The sequence below is a fragment of the Cryptomeria japonica genome, chromosome 8 (assembly GCF_030272615.1).
Source record: "Cryptomeria japonica chromosome 8, Sugi_1.0, whole genome shotgun sequence".
Lineage (NCBI taxonomy): Eukaryota > Viridiplantae > Streptophyta > Pinopsida > Cupressales > Cupressaceae > Cryptomeria > Cryptomeria japonica.
In genome coordinates, this window is record NC_081412.1 from 303,357,106 (window position 1) to 303,384,824 (window position 27,719).

Genomic DNA, 27,719 nt, shown 5'->3' on the forward strand with positions numbered 1-27,719 from the left:
AAGAGGATGAGACAAAAGAAGAGTTGAAAGCTTAGAACGTTGAATTAAAGAAGTATATCAACCAACTCTTAGGTCCTATCGATTCAACAAATCCTTGTACAAGTATTTAAGTTGTCCTCACACAAGGACTATTTGGGACAAGCATGGCCGAAGATTCTTTTATTCCTATGACTCTCAATTGGAGAACTGAGATTGAGAATTCAAGAGAATAATTATGACCAATACAGTCTCAATTAATTGCATTGAATGGCCTCCTACAAGGGAGTGAAAAAGAAGAAATAAATATTAAATATTTAATTCTTTTGTGGGAAAATTATCTCCCAACACTTAGAGTGGTGAAAATTAGGGTTTCACCATTGGGATGTAGTAAAACCACTAATTTTACTTAGGGACCAATCACATTAAAGAGGGGTGAGTCCAATAGATATAGTCTGAATCCAACAAAGATAGGTTTGAGAATTCTAACTTAATTCATTGGTTAGAATTTGATTCCCCTCTTTTTAAGTTGAATTGTGAAAATGTTGAAATCAACGTAAATATAAATTTTTGAAGAGATTGGGCATAAGAAATGAGCTACAGTCGTCAAATAGAGCCACAAACCTATATCTGAGCAATATGTGAGTGTTCAGATCTGTTCTCAAAAGGTCGACCTAAATTGTCGAGACTAGAATGTTGGTCACTCTAGTCCGCACTTTTCATCGTCCAAAGGGGAACATGTTCGTCTTTGCGAATTATGTTGATCCTGGAAGAACAAATCTGTACCTGTTTATGCACACAGTAGAGAAGGGAAAATAGTTGGGAATAGGGGGTTGCCTAAGTCAAACCTTGATTTAGGAATTAACCTTGAATGAAATAACACAAATACTAAAATAAATAATGGAAAGATATACCTCAGATCTGCATTTGTTGATAATGATGCTTTGAACTTCTTGAATATAGTCACATATATGTTGTATGAAATGGTATGAACATGACAATAACCCTAATCACACACATATGCTTGCATATAAATGATGTAATTTTGCTCCATAATGGTTAAATGAAAAATATGTAGCCTTGAAGATCTCTAAAAACCCTTGATGATGAATACTTCATGGATGCACAAATGCTTGATTGCTTATTGATAGAATGGATACATTGGATAGATGAAATTAGGTTGATCAAATGTCTTTATATTGGGGTCTCTAGGTCATTTACCGATTGGGATAACCTTCAATGGTCATGTAGAGCCACAAAGTTGAATTCTTGCCAGAGAGATAGGACCCTTGCCCCATTTCAAAATAGGGACCAATTAAGAGGAACCAGGGCATGGCGACCCTAGTCCTTCTCAGTAAGGGATCTCAATTAAGCCCTAGGGAGAATAACACCCCTCCAGAAAGTCCACCAATTGGGTGTGCATGGCATCAAAATTGGAGATTGAGAATAAAGCGAACCTAAATAGGAGATGAAGATAAGACACACTAAAGTAGGGGCAAAAGCATGAGGTGTAAATTGGTCCAATGATAATTTACAATGTTATATTTATCCCCCACAATAACGGGAGTATGAGCCTATGCAAATACTCATGGTAAATTAGATGAAAGAGATAAAACAAAGGAGTAATTAGGAGCACAATCACAAGGAGTATAAGCCATCACTAATTTTGACAAACTGACTCAAATGCATGCAAGGGTACACAAAACAAGACAAAAAGGCAAAAGACGCACAAAAATCTAAAAACCAAAAACAAGACTTCAAGTTAACTAACCGAAAAGACATTGATATCAAAATATCTCAACCACTAATATCATTCTTGAAAAATATCATCTTAAGAAAAAAAACGATCATATAAAAAGAGTAGGAGCATGCATCATCCATGAACTACAAATAGCAAAGCTATGAGCTCACGAGAAGAAAAGGAAGAAGCATGGATACACATTCTAGATTATTTTTTCTAGGTGATCCATGAGAAGAAGGAGAGAGGACATGGATACACATTCTAGATATTTTTTTCTAGGTGATCTATGTTGGGGAGGAGAGTATGAATAGTCTAGCTGTGTTTTGCTAGTTCTACTCATCCTCATGCATGTGTGGAAGTGATGTCTGGTTTCAAGTGTTAATAATACTGAATAAGAGTTTGTTTTCTTTGGTTTCGAGCATGCAACAACTTGTGTAAGACATGAAATGAAAAATACTAAGGCTTGTGTGTTTGGTATCGGGAGCATCTCATGTAAGAGTTTGTTTGATCTGGTTTCAAGAATGTGTAACATCATGTAATATAGATAGATGACTGGTTTCAAGGACATATCATATAAGAGTTTGTTTTCTTTGGTTTTGAGAATGTGAACCCCATCTAAGACATATAATTTTTGCATTTGGGTTTGAGCATGAAGAATCTCGTGTAAGAGTTTGTTTTCTCTAGTCTCGAGAATGAACACCCCATTTAAGACATTATAAAAATATAATACAATATAGTACAAAGAGGGGGGTATGTATGCCCCCCTACCCCCGCTCCCTTAACATGTGAACATAGCTCTATGTTGATGTCTTAAGGAAGATATAAACAAGGATACCCACCTTCAACACCAAGGAGATATTCATTTAGGCAACAATTTTCATAAATCCAAGCTAAAGAGGCATTACTATTACAAGCAAGGATAAGATAGTTGTAAAAGAGATATATTGCAACAAATATAAAGAGGATCCCTGGAGGAGAAGAGACATTTTCTCAAAATACATCTACCTCCAAGAGGAGTTCTTGAACAAACATAACATATTCTACCAAAAGAAGGGAAGGAGAACAAGAATGCATACATTCTTCTTGTTGCTAGGTGAAAGGGATTCTTGATGAAGGATGACACACTTTTGAACAAATTTGAGGGGTATGTTTATAATATATATATACATTACCAAGTGTAAAAGAAGTTGTAGCTAAGGATACACAACTCTTGCATAAGAGAGAATACTTGAGAAAACAACAACTTCACACAAGGAATGACATCAAAATCACAAACAAACACCACTCAACAAAGGAAACGTGGATCCTTAAGGGTAAGAGAAAGATCAATGCCCCCAATTGTAGTGACAATAAGAAGAAGTACACAACCTCTAAGGAGAGATTATACATAGGAAAATGCACAATGTACTCACATGAATATATATTCAATCCAAGAAAAGACATTAATATATGTAAAATGAAACTCTAAAGAAGAGGTAATCTTGAAAGAGAAAGAGAGAGAAACAAAATGAAGGATGGAAAACTCCCACAAGGAGAGATTAATCATAAAATACACACCATTCCATGCAAGAAAGGACACCAAAGCATGAAAAATTCAACCCATAAAGGGAATAGTGAGAACCCTAGATAGAGAGAAGAGATCAGATAGAGGCAATAATGAATTAACTATTTGTACCTTAGGGTGAGGAGTAACATGGAGGGTGGAGGGTGAATGGAGTGCTAAGGCACCACCTCTTCACCAAGGAAGAGTGCAAGATTGTTTGTAAGAGCCATGTGAGACCCATCATATAGGTCTTGAACAAAAGTTTTAAATGCTTTACATTTTCCAAGAGAATGAGAATAACTACAATGAAAGAGACAATATTCATCACTTTCTTATGCTTAGAATTGTATTTAATTTTAATGAAAGGAAATACAACATTCTTATAATACTTCAATATCCAAAAGATTCTAGTAGCTAATTTCTCTTGGTCATTAATAGGGGTAGGTATTGTCTCTTGTGATTTAGGACAAGGATTGTTAGAAGAATATGGATTGCCATATGTAATTTTAATAGTTCCATTATCAACTAGTTCTTGCATACTTTTTTGGAAATCTGGACAATCATTAGCATGATGATCATTAGTTTGATGATATGAACAAAAATGAGTGTTTAAAGAAGAAGCACCCTTAGATGGACGATAAGTCTTCTATATTGCAAGATAATTCTTAAAGTTTTGAATTCTAAGGAGATAATCCATAAGTGAATCAGGATGATGTCCTAGCCCTTCGGTAGTAATTTGTATAGGAGGGTTTATAGGGATTATAATTCTTTGTTCAAATTTTCCAAGTCCTTGTCCTCTAAAACCTTGTTTTCATATTATGTTATAGCCAATCCTATTAGAGCTTTTAATTGAGAAGAAGGAGGTACATTATAATGAATCTCTTTAAAAAAATTAGTGTAAGTATATTTAGAAGGAACAAAGGGAAAAGTATATGAAGAAGGAGTATCTTGTGTAGTGAGACTTTCCTTTCTATCATCATGCATATCCTCTTCGAGGGGTTGGGAAGGAAGATCCTTAACATCTACGACCTCATCTTTACTTAATGTTATGTGGGGAGATAGATCATGAATGCATTGCATAACATCATCTTCTCTACAAATGTTTTGATGGTTAAGATAGGCTCTAGGAGAATAAGAGTGATCTAGAGAGATTGAAACTACAATATTTTGATCTTTCCCCCCTTGCGCTAGGGTATGTGAATGAGAAGAAGATGGTACCATGGTGCCATGCTGCTCTACAGGGAGTATATCTTAACCAAGAATATTTTTTGCAATGTGATTATATTTTGCATATAAAAGATTTAAAAATAAAATATATTTTTACAAAAGGGCAGGGAGAGGGAGTTGAACACTCAACCTCTCAACCCGACCTTCCTAACTACCCATACCTACCCTCCCCTTTTACCAATTGCTCTATTGTATTACTTGAAAATGTTTATTAGGGTAAATTACTATGGATAATAATTTGCAAATATTTCCACAAGATTTTAATTTATTAAAGTAATCTTGAAATGTGGAAATACATTTTTAAATATGTGATTTAAATAAATTATTTTTACCCTAAAACATTGGTAAAATATATATTAAGGTAAAATTTTATTTCATATAAATGGATCTTATTTTGAAAAATGTTTCAAAGGTGTGAAATGTTTCAAATCACAGGTGGAGAAAATAAAAAGCATTTGTTTATTTAAGTGGATTTTTAATCTTTTCATATGCATATTATTCGCCCTAGAGTTAATAAATTGAATAATTTATATTAGGGTAAACCATTTTATCATGTAATAATGGTTTGATTGGTTTGTTGCAAGTATGCATCCCATGTGCTAAATTATTTCCAACCAAATTGAGTTTGTCTTCAAGATGAAAATCTATTCTGGAATATTTTCCAAGGTAATGTATTTTTATCAAGCGGAGGTAGGTATTTTTTAATCATTTGCTTTTGATTTATTATTTTAAAGGTAAAATTAATTTCAAGAGGTTATAATGGCAAATTCTTTGTTACTTTGGAAATTATTCAAGTGAAAGTAAAAACACTCTCAAAAATTTAATATCCTTATTTGAATGTTTACTCAAGAAGTTTCCATTTACTTTTGGAGTTTTATGTTAATATCATATTTTATTAGAAATATTTTACCCTAATTGTGTGCAAAGATCATATGTCTCTTTAGGGGGAAAATATTTTTATCGGGAAAATATTATCAATGATTTTATTAAATATATCCCTATGAAATAGGAACATATGATCTATAAGCTAGTTGAATTTTTTTATGTTTTGTGCAGGATATTATAGGCAAAAATTATTATTATTTTTTGATATTATAATTTGATGATTTTCAGGTGTATCTTGGTAAAAGAAATCTTGTTTACAACATTTGATAGGATAATAATAGTTTTCAATATTATCTTTTGAAATTACCTTTTGAGAGGTTATAAAGGGATATATTTTATCACAAAGGAAGTTATATTTTATAAGTTCTTTTACCATGATTAATTCTTTAATTTGATGACCTAATAAATTTTCGCATTTTGATATTATCATTTGATCATTTATATTTTTCACCCTAAGTGAATAAAATAGAACATGTATATATTAGGGTTGATTTTATGCAAGATCAAAGAATGATTATTATTATTTTGGAGAAAATGTACTTTTACCATAAGTAAAATGATGAAAAGCATTTATTTATTTAAGTGATCCTTCCATATACATATTATTTTCACCCTAGGTAAATAATTTGAACATATTCATTAGGGTGAGTCATTTAATGCTTGATTGGTTTTTGCAAAGGTTACTTTATATGATATATTATTTCCGACCCAAATTAAAGATTACCAAAAGGTGAGAAAGTATTGTAACATTATCGGAAGGGAAGTATTTTCTTTTACTTACTGTACAAAATCTTTTACCTTATGTTATTTAATAAAAACTATTATTGGAATAAATATTTACAAGTGTTTAATACTTTGATTTAAGTGAATTATTGTAAATAAGTATTTTACATGGGTAAAATGATTATTGCCTAATCTAAAGTGGAATATATTTAATCTTTAATTAATAAGGGATTTGATTGGTTTATTTTATGTGCAGGAGATATTGAATATATACGGGAAGTATTATCAAAGCGGAGGATAAAGGATATATTATTGAAGCTTTATTTAGTGTGTATTTTAGGGATTCAAATGTATTTATCTTTGTAAACCAAAGGGTGTGTCCTTTGCAAAAACAATTGTTTGTAACTTCCTCCTGTATGCGAAAGGGTGTGTCCTTTCACAAATGTCTTTTGGATTAGGTATTTATAGGGAGTCTTTTTCAATTAAGAAAACGAGAGACAAATTCACAATCTGTCAGGCAGCCAGTAGGGACTATGGGATGTTTGTATTGGAGAAGTCTGTAGGAATGGAAATATCATTTTGAGCAATCACTGTGTAATGGAGTATTTGTAAGTGTAGCTATTGTATGCATTCACTCTCTAGAAATTAATATACAAGATTCGCTGTTTCAATTCCAGAATTCGTGTATACTTTTGTGTTGATGAATTTCATTTTGTCCTCTTGATAAATCTGATAAAGGGTTTAATACAGTGTGCCACCACAAGTTGTTATAATTGAATATAAGATTTGCTTCTTCAGGTTCTTATAGCACTTAATGGAACCTCTGTATTGATAGTCTTGTGTTACAAGTTGCCTGAAAACCATCTCAAGAGTTTAATTGAATTATTTGTCCACAAAGTATCGTGTATATTCCTGGATAGAGGCACTAGTCTGTTATTTATTTCTGAGATTTTGACTTGTATGCATAAGGTCCTTACAGAGAAAAATTCTTCCATATCTTATTTGAACCAATCCTTGCAGATTTCATTCAAGTCCTGAAAGCATTTCATTTTCAATATACAATATCTTTAACATACACTTTTATTCATATTCAGTTTTCAATTTTTAAAGTATTCAGCTAAAGCACATGATATAGCATAGTTGCAGAACACTAATTTGCCAGTTGTGTAAACTTGCTTAGAGGCTTAAATCCACATTTAAATAACTCTTTTGTGCTTGAGAGGGAAGGGTACACCCGCCTAGGTCTTGTGGAGCCTGAAGTGCAGAGGGATTTGGTCTTCGACTATCCCTGTTCATTGGCCAAGGTTGATTGGATTTCCTAAGGAGTTGGCAAGTCTTTGGGTTTTCCAATATGTGGTTTTGGGCACCAACAAGATCATTGATAGGAGTATTAGCTATTTATTCATTCACATTAGATACCCTAGGAGAAGTACAATTATTAGGTTTTTCAATAACATCTCTAGGGTTGGGATCTACAAAAGCTTGATGTGATCTACGTATGTAATCCATTTTCCTAAAAATATCACCATAAAGCAACATGCACTATGGATAAAAGCTTTGATTTAATTGATTAATAGAAAGCAATTTGTAAATTCTAAAAATGCAATATGCCAAAGTGCTATGATTGAAAAGAAGCAATGTGAAATGAAAGAAACCATTATCCAACACATGATTATAATAAGTGAAAAACAATGCAATCATATATGAAATAGCAAATAAATTTGATCTATTAAGTGTCATTATAAATGTTTAAAATCAAATATGAAAATAAAGGTTATGAATTATGCAATCCACTAATCAAATTAACCAAAAAAAATTAGGGTTTTTGTGAATTTAACCTCTAAATTTATGTAATTTGATAAAAAATATAATTTATAAATGCAAAATTAAAAATTAAAATGTTCCCAAAATCAGATCTGAAACAATTAATCCAAATTAGGCAACCCACAAGTTCAATTTTAGATTTATAAATTAGGGTTTGTGTGAATTTAACCTCTAAATTTATGTAATTCAATTAAAAATTCAACTTGCAAATGTAAATTTTAAAAATGCATAAACACTCAGATCTAACAACATAAATCAGAAATAAGGGTGTGAGATGTCGAGTTCACCAAAATGTGTTGAGATGAAAATCACTGGGGCTTCACTAAATAGACCATATCATATCACATGCATTCATATTGGGGGGTTTAATATCCCAAAAATGAGGGTGCAATATATTGCCCATCAGTGAAAATAGGGGGGTTTTTAATTCAGGCTATGAAAAAATGCAATATTTTGTGCAAATAGGGGGGCTTTTTATTCAGGGTGTGTATTGGGAGGGGGTGGAAAAAAAGGAGTTTAGGGCAATATTTTTTGAAAATGGGGGGATTGTTTAGTATGCCATGAACACAGGTGATATAACCCAGGTTCGCTAAGTGAAGCCTCGTGGTGAAAATTAGGGTTTTCACCACTAGGATGTAGTAAAACCATTAATTTTACTTAGGGACCAATCACATTAAAGAGGGACTAATCCAATAGATCTAGCTTCAATCCAACAAAGACAGGATGGAGAATTCTGATTAGATTCACTGGTTAGAATTTAATTCCCTTCTTTTTAAGTTGAATTGTGAAAATGCTGAAATTAGGGTAAATATGAGAATGTTGAAGAGATCGAGCATAAACAGTGAGTTGCAGTCGTCAAATAGAGCCACAAACTTAGATTTGAGCAATATGTGAGTGTTTGAATCTATTCCAAGAAGGTCGACCTGAATTGTCAGGACTAGAATGTCACTCGCTCTAGTCCTCCGCATTTCTTGTCGTCCAAAGGGGAACCTATTCGTCTCTATGAATTATGTCGACCCTGAAAGTTACAACTTTGTACCTATTTCTGCACACAGTACATAAGGGAAAATGATTGGGAATAGGGGTTTGCCTAAGTCAAACCCTAATTTAGGAATTAACCTTGAATGAAATCATATAAATACTAAAATAAATAATGGAAAGATATACCTCAAATATGCAACTATTGATGATGATGCTTTGCTTCTTGAATGTATTCACATATGTTGTATGAAATGGCATTAACATGACAAAAACCCTAATCACACATACATGCTTGCATATGAATGATGTAATTTTGCTCCACAATGGTTTAATGAAGAATATGTAGCCTTGAAGATCTTTGAAAATGCTTGATGATGAATGCTTCACGGATACACAAATGATTAATTGCTTGTTGATATAATGGATAGATTGGATAGATGAAATTAGGTGTAGACACTGAAAAATGTCTTTTTCATCATCACTAATTATTTGTCCTAATTGATTAAGTAATTATTTAATTAAGCTAATTATTTTTCTAAACTAACTCAATCACCACATTCAACATTTCTAATTATCAATTTCTATCTATTAATTAATTAATTAGTTAACCCTATCTCAAATATCAATTAAATATTATTTATATTTAAATTAATCATGATTTATCCACTAATTAAATAGTCTTTATTGTTTAACTAATCCTATTTCTAATGTTTAAATAATTTCGTTTAAATTATTTAAATTAATTAACTTATTCCTCCACTTACCCAAATTCGAATTTCAAATAATTCCATCTAATTCCAAGTCATCAAAATTCACATTTCACCAAATTTGAATTTCAATAAATTTCATGTGCATTTCAGCATTCCAAAGTCCAAATTCAAACCCAATTTGAAAATGAAAATCAAATTCACTTCAAAATCCTATAGCACATGTTGAAATCATAACTGATTGATCAAATCAGTTGACTAATAAGTTAACTCACCAATCACCCTGTTTCACTCCAAATCACCTTTTCTGAGTAATTAATCAATCCACTTATCTCTCTAATCCATTCAGTCATCTAATCCATCAATTCAATCAACTGATCAATCTATTCAGTCCACTATCCAATCTATCTAGTTGACAAGTCAATCAATCTAAGTTAACAAATCAATCAGCTCTGTTAACTGATCAATCTAAATTAGTTATCTCCCAATCGGGACTTGAGTTCAAAATCCCTCCCCATCTCTCTTGAAAATCTATATAAACAACATCATTTTCTCAAATCAAACTAGATCACACATTTCAAAGCAATTGCTAATCTATGCAGGAATTTCAATGCAATACTTGAGATCCACCCACAAAATTTTGGAGCAAAACAATAGAAGCACAAATTAGAAATAGGGAGTTTTACTTAGTTTAAAGCTTTCATTTATTTCAATTTGATATTCTATTGCGTTATGTTTGATTATATTTGATTATTTAAAGATTTGTGATTGTCTTTACCCCCTAATCAGATTTAATTTTATGATATTCAAGCATGGAAACAATGGTGAACCCAATATGAACTTACAACTTATTGATCTAACCGTCTGATTTTCTGAATTAGCAAGGCCGTATGGACCAACAGGATGGAGTGCTCACTTGATTACATAGAAATTCACAATTATTCATACTAATTCTCAATTGATGTCATATTAGTTCGCAATTGATGTTATGTTAATTCATAATTGATTTAACTACTTTGTAATTGTAGGTTCAACCCATAATTTCATTTTTTAATGTTGTTTTGGCTTTAAATTCATTTGCAAGATTAACTCATGAAAATCTTTCAATTCTGGAAAAGTTAATTTTTATGCATGAAATGCTTCTAACCCCATGGCAAGAAGAGTAACTTTCAAAATTTTAGGTTCTAGAAAGAGGAAAGAACATAGGAGACAAACAAGAGCACACCAACAGTGGATAGAAGCAGAAAAAAGACTTCAAAATATCGAAGAAACAATTGCCTTGTCTCAATATTACCACATTGTTCATAAATAGCTAGAAAAATTTAACATGACCGATGACATCGAGATCATGGGAACCCTGATAATGGATTCGGTCCATGTCAGAATTGACCGACTTCTTTCTTCTATCTTTTTCCTCTGTTTTAAATAAATTTTCAAAGTTGTAGGTTTAAGTGATGCGCAATTGATTTGACAGTAATTCACATTTGATTACACAAAAATTCGCAATTGCTGTTACAACAATTCACACTTGATTAGATGTTAATTTGCACTTGATCAAAGGTTAATTCACAATTGCTATAATAGATTAGATTGATTTTTTATTTTTTATTTTTGTCATTTTTGTCAAAATTCCATTATGTTCTTGCAAACAGAAAGTTGTAACCGAGAATAAAGTTAGGCTGGAGAGCCCGCCATGTATCAACTAACCTTTTCTAGTTTTCTTGCAGGAAGATGGATTTAGATTAGCCAAAACTTTCATTTTGGTGCAATTAAAATAAACCACAAACAATCTGCTTTTTGCTTCACAATTGCTATGAAGGATAAAATTAATACCATGTTTTCATGAAGCAATATCTCCATTTAGACTAGAAAATTTTGCAATTAAGGTTAAAAATAATATTGTTTTGCATGTTTGTGAGGTGATAGGTATATGCTCTCCCCTTCAATGGGTGATCAAAAATCCAAAACCATCTCTTTTATGCTTTCTTTCAATTTCATGCATTAAAACCTTTAGAAGGTCTGCCCTCCCGAGTTGCCCTCAGGGCGCCATTAAGGTCAATGAGAGGGGAACGACCTAAGTGAGTAACAAATTTATAGTCAAGTTTACCAACCCATTATAATCAAATGTGGAGGCCGATGAAAAGCCCCTCCAACTATAATGTGCATTGATAGCCTCCCCCTAGTATCCTTGTGATGCGAAAAGCCTTTGTTCTAAATGTTGGGAAGCCTCCTAAGGGAGTTTATCTTTGCCACGCCGAATGGAACCTTTACTAAAAGCCTTATAAATAGAAGCTTTCAGTTGAGTTAGTAACCAGACACTTATACTATCGCAATGCAAGGCTGGGGAAGAATCCGCCCCCAAGGCAGTCACCATATATCTCCCAAGCTAACGAGCCAATTGAAGAGTGATCTTTGGTTTAATTTTCAGATAAAGGAAAAAAAAATGAGCACACCTTAGGGTGTGACAGAACTGTTTGAGCCGACAGAGTATCAAGATGTGGGTTATGATAATACTTGTGACCTTTTGACCTTAGGAGAGTCTGCTTGATATGCTATCGAATAACCAAATGGGGTATTGAAAAAGATTCCAACATTCATGGGAATTTGAAAAATCTCCTTGAACAAGTATTCTTTCTATGTCATTTTTGGTTCTTAAGGTGTCTGTTGTGTCTTTGCTACGTGAACACACATTTCAAAGTGGAATATCAACCAAAGTTTTTCAACTCAACAATCAAGAGCCAAGAACTCAAGAGAACAATCAAGTGTTTAAATCCAACAAATTCAACAAATTTTTCCAACATTCAAGTGAAATAGAAATTTTTTTACTTTCAGTGATCTTAGGTTCTAGGCATTTAGTCTTCAAAAAGTCCTTGCATGATTTCTCACTTCACATAGAAATAGCTTCAATATTTTTCAAATATTGTGTCCATTTAATCATTGCATTATCATCGTCTAAATTCATCTTAGGTTCCACCTTAGTTTTGCATATCACAATAGAGTGCATTAGATTCCATATTTACCAGCTTAGTTTCAAAGTCAACACTTTCATAGTCTTCATTAAAATTGATCATAGTACTTTTTTATTATAGAGGTCTTAAGAGCATATCCTTTGCATGGGTCTAAAAGGAGATGGTGATTTTCCATTCGAACAACCCAATCTTGGACCAGATAATGATCAATTAGAGATAATTGACGGTTTGGATAATCTTGCTTGGGAAGTAAGAATTGATCTCCCCCAGTATGAGGAAATCAAAGCTGTCATAGATAATCAAATCTGGAATTTTGTCTACCTTGATACAAAACTAGCAAAAGAAATCAAAGAACAAAGAGAACAAGAAGAATTTCGACAATTTGTCGAAAAACTTATGGCAAATAGTCCTATTCCTCGCTAGTAATCTTAGTAGGGTGTCATCATTCATAGAGTGCACACATAGTTAAGTCATAAGTTTGCATTTAGAAGATCATAGTGAGTCATAGAGTGTCACGATCACATGACAGTAACAAGGTCACAAAATTCAAAAAATCATATGGATCCAAATAGTGACCCATACTATAACCCAACTTGGAACATGAACACAACTGGAAGCTCAAGCTCTCAATCAAGAAACATAGATTTGATACCAACATGTTCCAATAGATTACCAACAATAGAGGAGATGCAAACAGGGTTAACACAAGAGGAAATAGAGGCAACTCAACAAGACCCTCAAGTCTTAATGATAATCAATGCCCTTATCAACAACAATAGAGATAAGTATTTGTCTCTCTTGATTCAAAATGGAGCAAAGCTACCTTCTAATTTCGACATCTCGACAATAATACCACCAAGATTGACATTGAATATAAATGCGACATAGATGCCCAATACATCTACAATACCAACTCCTACACAAAGTGTTACCCCAAGCACACAAATGGCTCCAACTCAGTTAAACACAACACAAGCAACTATAAGTTTCACACCAATGTTAGGGGCTACTTCAACAATGTTCCAATCAATGCTCATGTTTATCTCACAAATCGTTACTACTCCACAAGTAAATACATTGGTATCATTTGGATTTGCAACTAGTAGCCAAGGGATACAATATGGACATAGCAATCCCTTTGGGTTTACTCAGGCTAACACAGTGCCTCAGTTTACGTACTTTATAACACCTAGTGGTGGTTTCAATACAGTGCAAACTCAAGCATCTTCAACAACACCAGTATACACCACCACTTCACCATATGTTCTAAACATGTATGCATCAAGCATACCTTTGACGCAAACAAATTTTTTGACTTAGCAAGTCCAAAACTTACAAAAGCAAATGGTGAGCATGCAAGAAAGAAAGGACAAGAAAAGCTACACAATGGAAGATCTCAGACCTTATCCCTATGATAGGTCTCTATAAATGCCACCTTTTCCTCCACACTTTGAGACACCTAAGTTTGATAAATAAAAAGGAAATGGTGATCCAAGGGATCATATAAGAGAGTTTTTCACATCTTGCATAGAACTGGCACACAAAGACACTTATCTACTAAGACTATTTCCCAAAATTCTTGGAGGGCCCGCATTAGAATGGTTCTCACATCTACCCCCTAGAATTACTTCATGGGGAGAGTTAGCAGAGTTATTTATCTCAAACTTCTCTTATAATATAGACAATCTAGTGAGCCTAATATATTTATGCACCACAAAGCAGAAAGAAACAAAGACCTTTTCTATGTTCTTGCAAAGATGGAGGTCATTATATAGAAGGTATCCCAGCAATATACCAGAAGCAGAACAAGTAGACATATTCAACGAAAATCTCATTCCACCAGTCAAATATCCTTTGCAAATCCAATGTTTAGATAGATTCAAGGATATCACAAAAAAATGTCTCAAATGTGAGAAGGGATTGTTGGAGCAAGGCATCATTAAAGATAGCAAAGATTCAGGAACACCCAATAATGCAAATGCAGATAAACCTAGGTTTTGGTCAAGGAACAAGAATGTTACAAATGATGGTGTGGTTTGCAAGACTGGTCAATAGAGCTCAACCCACACTATCATTACAATAACCAAACCAAAATATAAATCAGCCACAAACAAATAATGCAACTTCGGCCACCACTAATGCAGTCCAATCTAATGCAGTTAGACCTCCAAGAAATATGGCACCAAAAAGAAATTTCATGCCTTTGGGGGAACCTATTGATGTTGTTTTAAAAAAGTTGATACAAACAAACATGATCACTTTACCAGAAGCAAGACCATATGAACCAGGCCCATTTAAACCAGCTTGGTGGAATGACAATGATTTTTGTGACTATCTTCGTTCCAAAGGACACAAAACATCTAGCTATTACAAGCTCAAGAATCTCATCTAGGACCTCATAGATCAAGGTGATGTAATAGTAGGTATAGATAAAGGATTAAAAAACCAGGAACATACCATATATAAAGATCCTTTTATGAAGCATAATCAAGGACAAGCATCTACATCAAAATGACAAGACAATATGACCAATTACACCAAAGTTGCATACGATTATACAATCAATGCAAATAGTGAAGGGGAGACAATGGTAGCAACCATCTCCATAAACCCTAGAAATAGAGATTATGCAGTGGTAACCTGCAGATCCAAAGTCACATTGCAAGGAGTACCTCCTCAGGCACCTTATCAAGCAAGCAACTTTAATATTGTGGATCAATTAAAGAAGACTCTTGCTCAAATCTCACTCTTTGAGTTACTCAAAATTTCACCAACTCATAGAGTAATTCTAAACAAAGTATTGCAAGATTCAATAATATCTAGAGACATGGATGAAAGGGTATTACAAGAAATGGTGGGTACTATGACCGCTTCATCCAGGGTAGCCTTCATAGAAAGAGACATCCCCATAGATAGAATCAGGCACAACGATCCTTTACATCTAGAAGGTTATGTTCATAACAAGAGAATAAGAAGAGTTCTCATAGATGGAGGGGCATGACTGAATATATGTACCCTTAAGTTGATAAAGGAATTAGGTTATTCCCAATTTCACATAGACTTAACCAAGAAAAACAACATCAAGGCCTATGATGATGAGGAACATCCTTCCGAAGGATTGGTCACATTACCGATACAAATTGGACCAGTTACTACATACATCAAATTCCAAGTTTTGGACAAAGAATTGGGATACAATATGCTATTAGGACGCCCATGGATACATGCCATGCAGGTGGAGCCTTCCATATTTCACCAATGCATCAAATTCCCAGTCAATGGAGTAGAAATAATTATGCATGGGGATCCTAACCCCTTTCAACACTGCAATACTTTAAGAGCAAACATAGACAATCAAGTTCCAATTAATCAAGCAACACCGCTTACTACACAAATGGACTCATTGATAATCACAAAAGAACAAAAGCACAAAAAGATACACCTACAATGTCTTCTTTACATATTAAGGATGTTAGTTGTGGGGAATATTCTATCTCCAATACATCAATTGTCAGACAATTATCTCTTTCTCCTAGATCTTTTGGGAAACCTCAGAATACTGTGATAAAACAAGATAAAGGAAAGGAAATATTCAGATACTCAGATTCATGCTCATTCATTAGATGGGGAGACTTACAGGAAGAATCCTTAGAGGAAGATGCCAATCACTGGCTATATAAAGAAGAAGATGACATGACAATAGCCCGCTTTCCCTTGGATCATTATGGCAATGGTTTTAGAATGCTACAAAAATATGGGTATGATGGTACCACAGGCTTAGGACTACAGAACCAAGGAAGAATAGAACCTGTTTTACCTCAGGAGAACCCGAAGAATCAAGGGTTAGGGTATAAACATGTCACAAAGATAACAGAGGCAAGACAACGAACATTGGACATATTGAATAAGCCAAGACTAGCATCAAAGTATATACCTCAGAATCAGTTATCAACACAGGTACTTCCTCCATCTCATAGAAGCGAGCAAGAAGCACCATACCCTAGTATAGAATCAAATGGTGAAGATATTAGGCATCTTCTACAAGAAACTTATGTGACATCATCCAACAATATGGTACCTGAAACAATTTCACAAGCAAATGTGGTAACAAAAACTGGATTACCACCTGCAAATGAGCCTAATCCTTGGATTCTATCAATAATTTTACCAAGGGAAACAAAATTAGCTCTACCAAATGAGTTAGATGAAGAAAGACTGCAACATCTTATACCAGGATTAAGAAGGGTCTCCACCACACAAAGGAGATCCACAAGTTAGTTACAAGAACAAGATGAGATAACTGACACAACCTCAGACAATGGAACATATATAGAAAGTGTGACAAATTCTGATGACTATGAGCTTCTATCTATTCAAGATAGTACCCCACAAATACTAGACACGACATATGACAATCAACCACTCATTGATGATGACATTGTCTACGAAGATGTTCAGAACAACCAGATTTGCATGGTGTCAGACACTTCTCTAGTAGATGAAAGCAAAGATTTACCCCTTATACATTCGCATCTAATTGACTGGGGGCAAGAGGACTCACCAAATCTGGATTGGTTTGAGAATGATGAAGCTATTGCAGAATTCCTTGGTGTTAGAGAAGGGTTTCCCTATGGGGATCATAAGGCAGGATTTGCAATAGACTTGGATAGAACAACATACTTTGGCAAGGCTAGCTCATCTTTGAATCCAGATGAATCAAAAGAGTTAGAAACAAGGACTAGAGGAAGACTTGATGATCTTCCCATTGATAGAAAATAGTCAACACTCCTTATGGAGGAAACATAACATTAGAGATTCATAAAATATAAAAAAGATTCATCTAGCAAAATCTCTAAATCCTATGGAGAAAGAGAACTTCATCCACTTCTTCAAGCAAAGACCCATCAACTTTGCATGGTCTTATGCATATATGCAAGGATTAGACCTCGAGTTGGTATTACATCACTTACCTCTATTAGTAGGAGCAAATCCATACAAACAAAAGTTAAAAAAAATGCATCCTCATATAGCCTTACTAGTCAAGGTCGAGTTGTAGAAACTACTAGATGTGGGTTTCATCAGATCTATCGATTATGTAGAGTGGATTTCCAATTTAGTCCCAATGACTAAACATTTTGGGGACATTTGGATCTATACAAATTTCAGAGATCTTAACAAGGCTTGTCCTAAAGATGATTTCTGGCTCCCAAATATCGACATAATTGTAGATCTTACAACAGGGAATGAAATTCTATCACTTATGAACAATTTTTTTGGTTACAATCAGATTAGAATAGCACAAGAGGACCAAGATAAAACAATATTCACCTGTCCTTGGGGTACCTACTGCTGGAATGTGATGCCCTTTGGTCTCAAAAATGCAGGAGCAACATATCAAAGAGCTATGACCATATTGTTTCATGACATGATACATGATATCATGGAAGACTATGTCGATAATATCCTAGCAAAATCACAAACTAGATAAAATCATTTAGAGGTCTTGGCAAAAATATTTGACAGATTGGAACAATACAAGGTAAGGTTAAATCCAAAGAAGTGTGTGTTTGGTGTACCAGTCAGAAAGTTGTTAGGCTTTGTTGTATCAAACAGAGGAATAGAGGTAGATCCTACAAAGGTGAAAACCATCTTAGAAATGCCAACACCAACAACACTCAAATAACTCAAAAGTCTACAAGATTGGCTTCAATCTATCAGGTGCTTCATAGCATAGTTGGGAAATAAGTGCGACCCATTTCAACACCTTTTAAAGAAACATGTTACATTCAAATGGTCAGAACAATGCCAAGAGGCATTTAAAGCTTTGAAAGACTATCTATTGACCACACCAGTTTTGATACCACTAGTACATGGAAGACCATTACTCTTATATGTATCGGCTACCAACTTAGCTTTGGGTGCTCTTTTAGCACAACACGATGATCAATGGAAGGAACAAGCAGTCTACTATATTAGTAGAAACCTTGTAGGCTATGAATTGAATTAAACTACTATTGAGTGTGCATGCCTATCAATGGTCTTTGCTTCCTAAAAATTAAGACACTACATGATCAATCACAAGATCCAGCTCATTGCAAAATTTGATCCACTCAAGTACCTTTTAAGCAGATCTACACTAACCAAAAGGTTGGCCAAATGGGTATTGATCCTCAGTAAATTCGACAATGAATATGTCGATAGAAAAGATATTAAAGGGCAAATTATTGCAGACCAATTGGCAAAAGCACCAATGCTAGCCCACCATCCTATGTTGATAGACTTTCTAGATGAGTTTGTCTTTACAGTCATAGTATCCAATGAGTGAAAATTATTCTTTGATGGATCACATACGAACCATGGAGCAGGAGCGAGAATTCTTTTTATCACACCTCAAGGTGACTCTATTCCCAAGTCATTCAGAATAAGCTTCTCATGCACAAATAACATAGCTGAGTATGAAGCCTTGGTCATATGACTTCAAAAAATAGTGCAATGGAAAATACAGGACCTACAAGTATATGGTGACTCTCAGCTTATTATAAATAAAGTAAATGATGATTATGAAACCAAAGATGACAAACAGACACCTTACAACCAATTGGTAGAAGAACTAAAGCAACATTTCACCAACATCACATTCAAGAAAATCCCTAGAGTACAAAACCGAGCTGCCGACGCAATGGTGGGATCTCTCCTTCACATGCCAAACAATGGAACTCAATTTGAGTTCGTAGTAGAGAAATTGATGATACCTTCATATGAAATACCAACTTCAAAATATGTTTGTGCAATAATGGGGCCTAAATCTCCTTGGTATCAAGAGATATATGCATATCTACATGATCAACATATGCCACCTGAAACTTGTAACACACGGATCTCCCTTATCTATTTTTGCATGATGGAGGGCACTCGGTTCCAGAATTCAAATTTGAGCGGGAGTTTTGGATCGGCATCAAGATAGCATGTGGCAGATGATTCAGAGATTCCTGCAGATGGAGGGGGTTTAGATGGTAAGGACCCCGATGATCCCGTGAACTTGGGGGACCCAGGGGGAGGACCAACACCACGTGAAGAGCGGTTAGCAAATGAGAGCAGGAAAGGGCAGGTTCAAACTTCAAAAACAGAAGATGACAACTCAGAAGGAGCCCAAGGAAAGCAAGTGACTTGTGTCTCAAAGAACACGGTGGAAGGTAAAGATCATCCAGAAAAGGTTCTATCGTCAACGAACCCTAAGGGGGGACCCAATGGACATACACATAAGTGGTCCTCGTTGTTTGGGATTAAGCCTAAAGGTAAGTCCTCATCGCCTCCTGTTAAAAACTCCTCGAATGTGTCTTAGGGCAAGTTTTCTATCGTTGTTCCAGACCAAATCATTGATCAAAACATTGCTAGAATGGAAAATACTTTGATTGGTAATTTTTTTGTGTCTAGACCTAATATAGAAATAGTTCATGGATTTGTCAAAAGAAAGTGGAACCTGAAAGGTCAGGTTGATGTGGTAGCAATGAACAAAGGCTGTCTATCCTTCTCTTTTTCTTGTGATGAGGATAGAAGAAACATTCTATGTAGTGGGTCTTGGGAAATAGGCAAATACATCATGTACATCCAGAAGTGGTACCCTAATGTAGCAAAAGGAAAGAATTTTTTGGCCCAAGTCTCGGTGTGGGTCAAGTTCCCTGGGCTCCCAATGGAATTCTAGGAGGAAGATTTTTTTACAGGAATTGCTAATACCTTTGGGGAGCTTATTGCTATTGACCAGGTCATAGCATCCAAAAGAAGGCTGATATATGCTAGGATCTGTGTTGGAGTTGGACCTGATACGAACATGCCAGAGGAAATAGATATAGAATCAAAATTCGGGAAGTGGAAGCAGAATATTATTTATGAAACAATCCCCTTCGCCTATTTTCATTGTAAAAAAGTTAGACACTGGGCTAAAAAATGTCCAACTATAGAGGATAAACCCCATCTCCAAACTAAGGTTTGGAAAAAAGTGGACAAGCCACTAAAAGCCCTGGAATCCAATGATCCTAATCAGGAGAAGCAGTCTCAGATAGGACGGGTGGAGGAAGAAATCACTAGTGAAGTGGGTAATGAACTAAAGATTCAGATGTTGGAGCAAAGTGTTAAGGACTCAGAGCACAAAGAAAAAGACAACACTCAACAAGAGGATCAGAAATAGGACAAGACAGAGTTAGAGAAAGCAGATAAAAATCCCACAGACAACAAAGAGGAAGGAGATAACTTTAACCTTGTTTCAAAATCTCAAGATCAAGATAAATAATTAGACTGGTTCTAGGAGGCCCAACCTAATACTATTCTGGGCCAAGGGCTATCGGAAATTTCACTAACCACCCCAGCAAAGGGAAAGTTGGCCTTTTCGGAGGAACAAGATCCAAAATGGGGAGATGAAGAGGACATAAAAAAGGCACTGGGGAAGAATGAAACAAAGCAGGAGGATGAAGAAGTAGCAGAGGATAAAAGAAGGATCAAGCAAAAAAAAAAGAATAACAATGACCTAGTCAATAGTACGCTGACTAGAAACACCAGAAGCAAGCTTAGTGATGTGGGAGCGCAACACACTTCTCCAGGAAGACATTCAAATGCCAAAAAAAGATCATTGGAAACAAGCAAGAATTTCAGATGGTACCCAAAGAACCATCTTTGAGGCAGGTATTTCTAAAAATCCATGAAAATCATCTCCTGGAATATAAGGGGACTTAATAGTCCTCACAAGTATAATTTAGTTAAAAATATGATTAGAGATAAAAACCTTGATATTTTTTTGATTCAAGAAACTAAGATGGCAAAAGATAAAGTTGAAAGTTTGGATATGTTAAAAAACGAAGGAGTTAGCGGAGGTAGTTCAGAAGGTGCATCGGGAGGAATTGTTACCTTCTAGAACAAAAACAATGTAGAAGGAGAGGTATTGATTCATGACAACAATCTGGCTTGTATAAGATTTAAGCACATTAAGAATTGCACTACTTGGGTCCTAACTAATGTTTATGCTCCCAACACTAAGACTAGTAGAAGTGAGATGGGGAGATATCTTACTGGGTTGAGAAGTAGGTTTGTTGAGGACAGCTGGATAATTATGGGAGATTTCAACACTCCCTTGAAGGAAGATAAGAAAAAGGGAGGGAGTCAAGCTAATCTGGATAGCAGACTGGACCTAATGGACTTCATAAACAATAATGCCATTCATGATCTAGAGCTGCAAGGAGTCAAATACACTTGGAATAATAGAAGTGATGAGAATTTGATTCAGGTTAGACTTGATAGAGCTCTTCTTTCCTTAGATTTGTTTAATCTTCATGAATGTTCTTTATCTTCTCACATAAGGGTAGGATCAAATCATTACCCTATAACCTTCATGGTTGAAGTAAAGAATAGGAGACATTTCCCTTATAGATTTGAAAAAATGTGGACTAGACACCCGAATCTGGAAAGTAAGATTAAGGACTGGTGGCAGGTCAGTATTGAAGGTAATGCCATGTATAAAGTGGTCAAAAAATTGAAGAATGTTAAAGATAATGTTAAGAAGTGGAATAAGGATTGCTTTGGGAACATCTTTACCTCAAAAGCTACAACCCTCTTAGAGCTCAAGGAAATTCAGGATGAGATATAGAACAATGGTTACACTAATATGTCTAGAGATACTGAAGATGCTATTCTTATGAGATATCATGATATAATAGCCAAAGAGGAAACCTACTTGAAACAAAGATTGAGAAATGTCTGGTTAAACGAGGGGGATAGGAACACTAAATACTTCCATATGTCCACCTTAATACATAAGGCCATAAATAGAATTGTTTAGATTAAAGTAAATGGCAGATGTGTTGTAGATGATGATTCCATGAGCAAGGTTGCTATGGATTTTTTCTCTAATTTACTTGCTAAGGATTAGAATTTGAACATACAGGCCCAAAGCGAACTACTGGACAGTATACCTACCATTTTGGGGGATGATCAGAATGATCATTTGACGGCCATCCCTTCCCATGATGAAATTCTGATAGCTGTTAATTCCTTTGAGGGCAACAAGGCCCCAGGTCCGGATGGCTTTCCCATGTTCTTCTTCCAAATGTACTGGCATATTATTGAAGATGATGTTACCAGAGTTGTGAAAGAGTTTTTTGGTGCTAGAAAACTTTTGAAAGAAGTTAATGGTACTTTTATTGCTCTTATACCCAAAAAGATGGAGACATATTCAATGGATCTTTTTAGACCTATAAGTTTATGCAACTGTCTCTATAAGATAATTCTAAGGTCCTTACCTCTAGAATTGCAAAGTTGCCTCCCTCCATCATTTCGCCTCTGCAAAGTGGTTTTGTCCTGGGAAGACAAATTTTGGATTATGTCATCTCTGTTCATGAAAATATCCACTCTCTGGCTTTTTCTAAAAAAGAAGGTTTTTTTCTTCTGAAGCTTGATCTCTCTAAAGCCTATGATAGAGTGGATTGGGATTTTATGATGGATGTTCTCTTTGCTTTTGGTTTTAGTCCCAGAAGTGTTAGCCTTATCAGGCAACTTGTCTCTTTGGCTTCTTTCTCTATTTTAATGAATGGTTCCCCCTCTCCTTTCTTTAAAGCCTCAAGAGGTCTCAGGCAGGGGGACCCTCTATCTCCAGCAATCTTTATCATCATGATGAAATATTTGGGGAGATGTATTGGAAAGTTGGTTGAGAAAAGGGAGTTTTGTGGTTTGAATCCTTCTTCAGCAAATCAAATATGTTCTCATCAGCAGTTTGTTGATGATTCTATAATAATGGGAAAAGCCACTGTGAAGGATTCTAGAAGACTAAAAAAGGCTTTGGATAACTATGGCGAGGCTACTGGTCAGCTTATAAACTGGTCTAAAAGATTTGTTTAGTTTATCAATACCCCGGAGAGAAGGAGGATTAAAATTAGTAACATTCTGGGTGGCCAAATTGGTAGTCTGCCTGCTTCTTATTTGGGGCTCCCCTTAGGCCAAGATCCTCTAGATACCTTTTGGGGAGCCTTGGTGGATAAATTCCACAAAAAGCTATTTGGATGGAAGGGAGCTCTTCTTAGTCAAGCAGGGGTTGAGGAGAAGAAGAGAATGAACTTAATTGCTTGGGAGAAGGTCTATAAGCCTATGAATAAAGGAGGTCTGGGCCTTAGAAGAATAAGAGACATAAATGATTACCTCATGGACAAACAGATTTGGAGAGGATATAGAAATCAAGGAGAGTGGAAAAAAATATGGGACAACAAATATAAAAGCCAATGTCCGAATCTTCAAAGTTTCCTCAAAGTGGAGATTATCCCAATTGGATCCATTATTTGGAAAAATGTCTCTAGGACTAGAGACTTAATTATCAAAGGTACAAAATGGAAGTTGGGGAAAGGGAATCTTATTTAGTTATGGGAGGACCCTTGGCTTTTGGAGTCCCCTTTGAATGAAAACCCTGAGTGGAATAGATATCAGAACCAATGCAAGGAAAGATTTGGAACCAAGGTGGAGGATTACTGGAAAGATGGACAGTGGAAAGACTTATCTCAAGTGGATCAGTCTTTGGGTAGTCTGAATAAAGTCATGAACTCTATGGTGAGGATTGAAGAAGAAGACCATTTAATTTGGAAACTCACAGCTAGTGGTACTTTTACAGTGGCCTCTCTATATCATCAAGAGTTCAACAACATGGAAAGTCCTTGCTGGGCTAAAGCTTGGGTGAAAGGCCTCACCCCCAAGATCAACATTTTCTTTTGGATAGCCCTTCAAGACAAAATTCTTACTACTGAGAATATCAAAAAAAGAGGTATTAGCATGCCTAGTTTCTATATTCTTTGTAAGCAGAATGAGGAGACTATAAATCATATGCTCTTTCATTGCCACTTCTTTGCTGATGTTTGGGGAAGTTGTCTGGACCAATTCAATGTCAGTTGGAGCTTCCCCAACTTGATTCAAGAGATTTTCAAGTCATGGCACCATCCTTCAAAAAACAAAACCACAACCTTATTATGGAAAATTGCTTTACCTCACATGTGTTGGGGTTTATGGAAAGAGAGAAATGATAGAGTTTTCAGAGAAAAGACTACTAAGGCTAAAATTATGTTTGAAAAAATAAGAAGAAGCATAGTGGAAAATATGAATATTATAGGTGGTATTGATAATCCTAACACTAAGGAGGATCAATTTATCTATAAAAAGTGGAGATTAAAGGCTCAAGAGAGCATCTAGAGCAATCCTAGAGAGGGAGTGATATGGATCAGCCCACCTAGGGGATGGCTGAAAATCAATTTTGAAGGGGCCTCTAAGGGAAACCCAGGGGTTTCAGGATGTGGAGTGGTCCTAAGGGATGAATGGGGAATATGTAAAATCATAAAATGTATTCCCATAGGAAATCAGACCAATCATGTTGCCGAAGCTATGGTGGCTTATCATGGGATGATCCTTGCCAAGGAAGCCAATTGCACTAAAGTTTGGTGTGAAGGAGACTCCTTAAACATTATCAATTGTTTAAATATGAAATTCCCACCGTCTTGGTCTATTAGTAATGCTATTAAAGCTACTAGAAAAATCAGCGAAGAGTTTGATATGTGTGTTTTTACACATGTTTACAGGGAGGCCAACTCTTGCGCTGATTGGGCAGCCAACCTGGCTTGCCAATCGGGAGACATCATTACTAGTTATGGTGAAAAGGAGATTGCAAGTGAAATGAAATTCTTGCTCAATCAGGACCGAAGCTATACAAGGCAACGTGGTACTTTTAATCATTATTTCTAATGACCTTTCCACCTTTTTCGATGCAGGGATTGCTTGAAGATAATGAGCTTTTAAATAGGTGTCTTATCATTATTATTTGGCACGAATTCTAGGTGCTCTTACAGAATAACCACATAAACCAGAGGAGAAGTTATCAAAATGAGAGAAGGTATTGCAAGGAAGGTGCTGGAAAAATGGGGGGTAACAAGAAAAGATTTGAACCTGCTTCTTGCTCTGACTGGAGAAAGAACGAAGAAGTCTGGGATATCCTTCAGTAGGGGGGTCTGAATGTTTTCATGGAACGACTAAGTGGGAAAGACCCCACAATCACTAGCTATTTCATCAAGAACTGGAAAAATGGAAAAATGTTGATTGGATCACAGATGATGAATGTCGACGAAGAGGTTATCGCTGAGGCCACGGGGATGACTACCGAGGGTATGAAATTTTACAGGGACAGAGGAATATCAGATAAAGCAGCAGACAAGTTTCTTGTTACGGATGGAGAGAGGAGAAAGATGATCAAAATTGACAACTCCTACCACTCCCCGAAGAGAATTTGTAGGCCATGGAGATTTGTTCTATTCACTTCTATTGAATACATTACCTTAGATGGTAGGTTTACCAGAGCCTATGGGCATCACTTCGTCCTACTCAACCATTTCTGTCATGGTGAAAGGGTTAGCCTTCCCTATTACCTCGCCTGTTCTATGGATCATACTATTAAGGAGATCTAGAAGGATCCTAAAGGTGATCATGCCCTCCACCAGGGGCTTATGGTCCTGGTTTATAAAATGCTAAAGGGGAAGTGCATTGAAAAGCCTATTAAAGGCAAAAATGCAAGAGATGAGACTACGGAAAGTAAGGATAGTGGTTTTAACTTTGATTCAAAGACCGAGGGAGAGTCGGAAGAAACTAGAAAAAAAGGGAGGAATAGGGCCAAGAAGAGGAGGATTATTGTGGAATCTGAAATGTCAGATTCTGAAACTGAATCCCTTGAGGAAAAATCTGTTAAAAAGAGGAAAGGGAAAGCCACTGGAAAGAAGGCTCAGAAAAAGAATACTAAAAAGGGTAGCAATTCTGATTTCAATTATGTTCTGGTTGAATCTAAGGAGGAGGCTAAAGAAAACAAGAGGGTTGATAGTTAGGACAAAGAAGGGGAGGGTAACCCGGTTAAGGACAATTTGGAGGCCATGAATACCACAAGTCTGCATAAGGAGGAAAAAGGGGATAAAAGTGACAGTGGTGACAAAGATACTGTTAAGGCCTTCTGTGAGACCATCACTACTATGGTGAAGGATATTAACAGTCTGAAAACCGATACATAGGCCATTGCAAGAATTACAATTGGTGACAAGCCCTTGGCGGATCATGTTAAAGAGTTAGTGGTCGTTCTGCATAATGCGGAAGCTATTGAATGTATGGTTGGAAAAATCATAGCAATGGAAAAAAAGGTCAATGAGATGGGAAATAGAAAGGAAATGGAAAACAAAATGAAAGATTTTGGCAGCAGAATTGACAGGCTGGAGCTCAACGTTAAGAAGATTGCTGATCAAAATTTCCAAATCCTTAAATCTTCGATGGGCAACATGAACATCCTTATCAACAGGTCCAAGAATAATGCAGAGAAGGATGGTGATAAAGAGAAGTTGAATAAGAAGGTTCATGAAAGGAGGACCAGAGCTAACACAAAGAATATGGGCAACATCAAAGGTCGTGAGCTGGAGGATCTGAAGACCTCAACGAATAACATGAAACAAACGGTTGTTCACGCTGAGGAAATTATGAATAGTATTTAGTTTCAGTTGCTGTCCTTGGTTCTGTCTCTTTGCTGTCTTTGTGCTTTCCTTTTGCTATCTGCTCCAAGTTTTTAATGTAATGTTGTGTTAAGTTGACCCCTTTCAGTGGGATCATTTTGTCTTTTTGAAGTGATCAGGCACTTTTTTGGCAGTTCTGTTTTCCTGGCTTGTAAAAGGTTCGGGTACCTTTCAAATACCTACTTTTACTTAATCAAAACATATGCCACCTAACCTTTCATCTAATCAAAGAAAGTATTTTATGAGATAGGCATCTAGATACACACTCATTGTAGACACATTGTACAGAAGAACCTTGGATAGAACTTTACTTAGATGTCTCAATACCGATGAGGCACAACTAGCTCTATAAGAAGTTCACGATGGACTTCGTGGCACCCATGGCAGTGGCCCAACTCTAGCTAAAACATTGTTGAGAATAGGATATTACTGGCTGACAATAGAGAAAGATGCATACAAATATGTGCAAAGATGCAGACAATGTTAGATCCATGGAGACCTAATCCATGCACCAACACAAGATCTTCAACCAATCACATCACCATGCTATTCTCATAATGGGGATTTGATTTAGTAGGAAAAATCAAC